Below are 5,947 nucleotides of genomic sequence, written 5' to 3' on the forward strand. Positions count from 1 at the left end.
AGGTTGTCAGTAATTGATTACTATGAGACAGTCACTCTATACTTGCTGGAAATTATATTGAATATTTTTATCATTATCATCTTTTAAACGTCACTGAGGTATCCTTTGCATATAATGAAATTAAGAGATATTAGGGACAAACTGAAATTTCTGACAAATGCATCCATCTTTTCAACTCATATCATGATATAGAACATTCCCTCACCAGAAACTTCTTACTATTTTTTTCCAGTCAATCCCAAATACTAAAGTTATCTATTTTGATTTCCTCCAGAGGTTCATTTCCTTCGGCCTGCCACAATATAAACTTTGTCATGTCTGTTTTCTTTCTTCAATCCATATGCTATTAATATCCCTCTTTCACAGAGAAGGAAAGTGAAATAAGGAGAATAAAGAACTAGTGGCTAATTATTATTAGACAAAGGTCATCCAGAGAGTACATGTCAGAGCTCAGGTTCAAACTTAGTGATTTGATTCCAGAGTCTGTGTCTTTAGTTGTATGTATGTTCAATGCCCCTCGGCTTAAGTTTCCATGTATTTACATTTAATAACTAAATATACTGTCAAAGGTTTAAGGTTTGAATTATTATGCTAATAATTAATTAATATTATAATTAATATTAAATATTAATTATAATTAATATTAAATGATGTTTTTTTCCCTCTTATGTTACTTTAGCATATTTTATATTTACCAATGAATACAAAACCAAAACAACTGTCCAAAATTTAAACAACAAAAAAATTGCCTTCAGTTGAATTATCTTACTGTTTCAGGAATTGTGTTTATGAAGGTATTGAAAATTAGTTTCTAAATATCCTATTACACACTGCATATGTAGACCAGACTTTGTGGGAAAGTACTACGAATAGAAAGGAGTCAAATTATATGTTAAAAGATAAATGTATGTCACAATATAATTTAAAATGACATTAATAAGCTCATGAATGGCAATGACATTAATAAGCTCATTTAATTATTCTGACTGAAGCATTGATATAATGAAATTATTAAAAACAACTGGATTCAACAACATATTATTGTGGGAAGATTTTTTAAAAGACTGCCATTAATTAATTGATGCTATAAAGATCAAGAAAACTGTTTACAGAGGTATTTTCTTATTGAATTATTTGAGTGAAATTACTTGGTGAAAATTTTGGCATAATGATGCCATAAAATATTGTCTGGGAATGAACTGCTGCAAACTCTTCTTGAGTTCCCAAGTGGAAGAATATTCTTTATTGAAATTTAAAGCCTCTCATTAAGAACTCAGAAGAAGTGTGAAGGGAAGTAGTCTGTGCAGAGGCCACTATGCTCTCCCCCAACCCCCTGTGACTTGCCACCATGAGCAGCGCCTTAGCCAAGATCGTGGAGATCAAAGCTGAGATGGTTCAGACTCAAAAGAACAAGGCCACAGCACACCACCTAGGGCTGCTTAAGGCTCGCCTTGCTAACCTTCGTAGAGAGCTCATTACCCCAAAAGGTGGTGGTGGTGGTGGGCCAGGAGAAGGTTTTGATGTGGCCAAGACACGTGATATTCGGATTGGGTTTGTGGGTTTTCCATTAGTGGGGAAGTCAACACTGCTTAGTAACCTGGCAAGAGTATATTCTGAGGTGGCAGTCTATGAGTTCAGTACTCTGACCACTGTGCCTGGTGTCATCAGATACAAAGGTGCTGAGATCCAGCTCCTGGATCTTCCAAGTATCACTGAGCCTGCCAAGGATGGGAAAGGTAGAAGCCGTCAAGTCATTGCAGTGGCCTGAACATGTAACTTGATCCTGATTGTTCTGGATGTCCTAAAACCTTAGGACACAAAAAAGATAATTGAAAATGAGCTGGAACTGCAAACCCCCCAACATTGGCTTTAAGAAGAAGGATAAAGGAGGCATTAATCTCATGGCCACTTGCCCTCAGAGTGAGCTGGATGCTGAAACTGTGAAGAGCATTCTGGCTGAACACAAAATTTACAATGCTGATGTGACACTGCATAGTGATGCCACAGTGGATGACCTCATCGACGTGGTAGAAGGAAACAGAGTTTATATCCCTTGTATCTATGTGTTGAATAAGATTGATCAGATCTCCATTGAGGAATTGGATATCATCTATAAGGTGCCTCACTGTGTACCCATCTCTGCTCATCACCGCTGGAATTTTGATGACCTCTTGGAAAAGATCTGGGACTATCTGAAACTAGTGAGGATTTACACCAAACCCAAAGGCCAGATGTCAGATTATACATCCCCAGTGGTGCTGCCTTACTCTAGGCCTACGGTGGAGGATTTCTGCATGAAGATTCACAAAAATCTTATCAAAGAATTTAAATACACTCTGGTCTGGGGTCTGTCTGTGAAACACAATCCTCAAAAAGTGGGTAAAGATCATACATTGGAGGACAAGGATGTCATTCAGATTGTAAAGAAATGAAACCTTCCCCTCTACCCATGTGCTGGGCCAACCATAGCAGCTTTTCCCATGACGAAGCACCCTACCCCAAACCCCTTCGAGCTTTGGCAGCCAGTGGATCAGGATTCAGGGGAGGGAGATGAAGGCATCCAAGCAGGAACTTTCTCTTAACTTGGTGTCACCTTGTAAATTCAACTGCATAAAGGACCTGGTAGGCCATCCAGCTATATGCAAAAAAAAAAAAAAAGAACTCAGAAGAAAATTATAAACATGCTGTGGGACTTTCCAGGGTGAACAGAAAATTCTCTGTTTTTCTTCAACATCGTATAAAAAGACATACATAATGAAACAGATGTGAATGAGGATAATAATGAATGCACAAACCTGCTTTTTAAGGAATTAATTATTCCTTTCAATATTTCTTCAGTCCTTTTAACTACTTTTATTATGGTCATTGTCATTTATATATAGATTCATTTGGGTAATATTTATGAGGCATAAACATACTAAATTATGTCCTACCCAAGGATGATCTGAAACTCTGTCACCTCCCCAACAAACTACCCTCTCATTTTTTCCTGTCTGACCCTAGTAAACTAAGATGGTATTTTAAATTGGTGAAAGTAATGATGTTTATATAATATATGTGTCATTTAATTGGCAGAGAGAGATTTTGTTTTTATATTAGTCATATTGTATAGCGTGATTTGTACCTATCAAAGGAATTATTTAAACCATGCATTATTTTTTTAACTTCTGTATGTTATTTTTTTCTGTTTTATTTTTTTAATTTTATTTTATTATGTCAATCACCATACATTACATCATTAGTTTTTGATGTAGTGTTCCATGACTCGTTATTTGCGTATAACACCCAGTGCTTCATTCAATACATGCCCTCCTTAATACCCATCACCGGGCTAACCCATCCTCCCACCCCCTTCCCTGCCCCAGAACCCTCAGTTTGTTTCTCAGAGTTTATAGTCTCTAATGGTTCATCTCCCCCTCCGATTCCCCTGCCTTAATTTTTCCCTTCCTACTACCTTCTTCTTCTTCTTCTTCTTCTTCTTCTTCTTCTTCTTCTTCTTCTTCTTCTTCTTTTTAACATATAATGTATTATTTGTATTATTCATTGGGGAGGGTATGTGCTATGGTGATGCTGTAAACCATGCATTCTTAAAGGGAGTCCTATCACCTTTAAGGGAATAAGAATTAGTTCTCTCTAGAGCCATCATATCTTAGATATTACAATGGTTTATGTCTTCCAAAGCACCACAGTACATAAACAGATATATAGTATCTCTGTGGTATTAAAATTTCTTGATGGAAACTGGACAGTTAGGAAAAAAGGCATCTAAAAAGGCTCTGTAGGGTATGGGAGTGGTAATGAACTTTTGTTGCAAAACACTAAACAATGTTAGTATGTCAAATACAGCAGTGTTGATTCAATAATTGTGGCCATAGTTAAATTTTGTGTGTAAATATAGTTACAGATATTAATAAAGTTAGATTGTCTGGTGCTGTTGACTGAATGTGCTTCTCCCCCATTCATATGTTGAAATCTAATCCCCAATGTGATGGTATTCAGAGGTAGAGAATTTGATAGATAATTAAGTCATGAAGGTGGTGCCCTTGTGAATGGGATTAGTGCCTTTTTATTTTTTATTTTTTTTTTAAATTTTAGAGAGAAAGAGCACACATGGAGTAGAGGGGTAGAGGGAGAGAGAGAGAGTCTCAAGCTGACTCTGCTGAGTGCGGAACCTGTTGCAGGGCTCCAACTCACAACCCTGAGATCATGACCTGAGCCAAAACCAAGACTCATACACTTAACCAACTGCACCATCCAGGCACCCCAGGATTAATGCCTTTTTCAACGAGATCCCAGATATTTCCCTTGATCTTTCTACCATATGAAGACACAAAAATAACGAGATAATCTATGAACTAGGAAGTAAGCTCTCACTAGATACTGAATGTCCCAGTGGATTTCCCAGCCTCCAGAACTGTGAGAAATAAATTTCTATTGTTCATAAGTCATCCAGTCTATGGTATTTCTGTTAGAACAGCCAGAATGAATTAAGACTCTTGGTATAGAGGTGGGGCGGTGGCAGGGATAATCGAAGTCCAGCTGCTTAAGTTACTGCTCCACAAACAGGCAAAATTAAATACATATTTGCAAATATTTCCTTTATGTTTAATAACATACCTTGCATTATATTTGAAGAAATGTGCATAAAATTATTTTTGTTAACATGTTCTTATGAGCCAATTAAGGAAAGTTAAAACCTGGCTCTATAACCTATGCTATTACCTTGATTGTAAGTGGGTGTCGAAAATGTTGGATGAATAATAAAGTTGAACTAATTCCCACACGGAAGGCAGTTTTCAAAATATTTTTTAATAAAATTATCATAAGAAGTTTTGGTTTTACAGAAATATATTGACAATTCTTAGCCTTTAGACAGAGGTCAAATTGGGCCACATCTCTCTTAACTCCAAAAATGGAAGCATCAAAGAAAGATTGTGGAGTTAAATAGGTAAGGAAGATTTTATTTAAGACTATTGCAATAGGGAAGACATATTGAATCTAACTCTGGTGAAACCAAAGGCAGGGGAATTTTTAAGCACTGAGGTAAGCTAGTGGAAAAGTACAGGAGGATGTTAGAGGGAGGTTGGCCAATGTGATTAGGTCATCCGATTTTTGCTAACTGGTACTTACCAAATTTAGGCTCCCACTCTCCATTAAACAGGGAGATAGGGGCCCTATTTTCTTGATGATTACATTAAGCAGTTTGCTCCCAAATCTTTGAGAAAGACATAATTGTGTGGCAAAACTAGCAAGAGGCTAGGAGAAGATTTACATCTCAAAGAAGCATTAAAAAATTTGCATTTGCAAAATTTCTAAAATAAAAGCCCTAAGAAAATGGAGATCAGGGCCTGTAATCAGAAACAAAGCTGTCTGAAGTTTACTCAGACTGAAGGAAATATTAAGGTCATGTCAGTCAGAAGACTATTAATGATGGGATCCAAGACCTAATTAGACCATATTTAACACAGGGATGGAGTTACTATTCAGAGAAAAAAGTCTAAAGTTAGTCTTGTTTGTGGTTTTCACTCTCTTTTTGAGATCATATGTGTTGGTTAATTTATTCTAATCTGCTAACATGGTAAAATGAGTTTGAAGATTTTTTTGTGTTTTGTTTTTGTCCTTTGTTTTATTTGTTTGCTTTTTTCATTTCATTGTTTTTCCTCATTGACTAATACAACTCTGCTTTAGGGCCTCATAATAAATACTTTTTCCTCTGCTACATCAATTTTTAGATTACAGTTTTCTTATGCCTAAGATTTGTCAAGAATTTAATGAAAAGGAAAAAAAAATAGTGAAAACGGATCAAAAGGCCATTCGGTTGGATTTTTGGTACAGGTCTAAGCTAGACAGGCTAAAAGGCCTTTGCCACTCACACATGGCTTGGCCCACGTAGCAAGGAAAGTACAGGGAGCGTGATTCCAGTTAAGTGATTGTTAAAAGTGCATCA

At 36.4% G+C, this 5,947-nt stretch overlaps 1 pseudogene; it reads left to right on the forward strand.

Annotated features, from left to right (window-relative positions):
• The first annotated feature begins 1,348 nt into the window (after positions 1 to 1,348).
• Positions 1,349 to 2,432, forward strand: LOC114210205 (developmentally-regulated GTP-binding protein 1 pseudogene; annotated as a pseudogene).
• Positions 2,433 to 5,947: the final 3,515 nt, after the last annotated feature.

Source organism: Eumetopias jubatus, unplaced genomic scaffold (genome assembly GCF_037043125.1).
Source record: "Eumetopias jubatus isolate StellerSeaLion01/CBP00866 unplaced genomic scaffold, mEumJub1_p1.0 scaffold_2, whole genome shotgun sequence".
NCBI lineage: Eukaryota > Metazoa > Chordata > Mammalia > Carnivora > Otariidae > Eumetopias > Eumetopias jubatus.